The following is a 742-nucleotide window of genomic DNA, read 5'->3' as shown; positions in this document are numbered from 1 at the left end:
TTATTTTCATTTCCATTCAAATGAGTTTAGTAAAGAAATTACCAAAATATCCTTGTGTTGATTTAATCATATGTTTAATATTAATTTTAACTATATTACATTTAATTATTTAGTTTAATATATTTACATTATAATTATTTCAACATTAACGAGTTTTCTTTTTGCGATTTGGGCGGGAAAACAAGTTTTTTCGGTTTTAGCGAGAAAACACATTTTTTATGTTTTGGTGGAAAACAAGATTTTTCGGTTATGGCGGGAAAACAATATTTTTCGATTTTGGCGGGAAAATACAAATTTTTGGTTTTGGCGAGAAAGCAAGTTTTTTGCGGTTTTGGCGGGAAAACACGTTTTTGGTGAGAAAACACGTTTTTGCGGTTATGGAGGGAACCACGTTTTTGCGATTTTAGCGGGAAAACGCATTTTTGCGATTTTAGCGGGAAAACACGTTTTTGGGGTTTTGTCGGAAAAACACGTTTTTGGCGGGAAAACACATTTTTGCGTTTTTGGAGGAAAACACATTTTTGCGATTTTGGCGGGAAAACATGTTGTTGCGGTTTTGGCGGAAACAGCGTTTTTGCGGTTTTGGCGGGAAAACGCATTTTTGCGGTTTTGGCGGGAAAACGCGTTTTTGCGGTTTCGGCGAGAAAACGCGTTTTTGCGGTTTCGGCGGGAAAACGCATTTTTGCGGTTTCGGCGGAAAAACGCGTTTTTTGCGGTTTTGGCGGGAAAACGCGTTTTTGCG

This window comes from Brassica oleracea, chromosome C7 (genome assembly GCF_000695525.1).
Source record: "Brassica oleracea var. oleracea cultivar TO1000 chromosome C7, BOL, whole genome shotgun sequence".
In the NCBI taxonomy this organism is placed as follows: domain Eukaryota; kingdom Viridiplantae; phylum Streptophyta; class Magnoliopsida; order Brassicales; family Brassicaceae; genus Brassica; species Brassica oleracea.
This window is presented reverse-complemented; position numbering follows the sequence as displayed.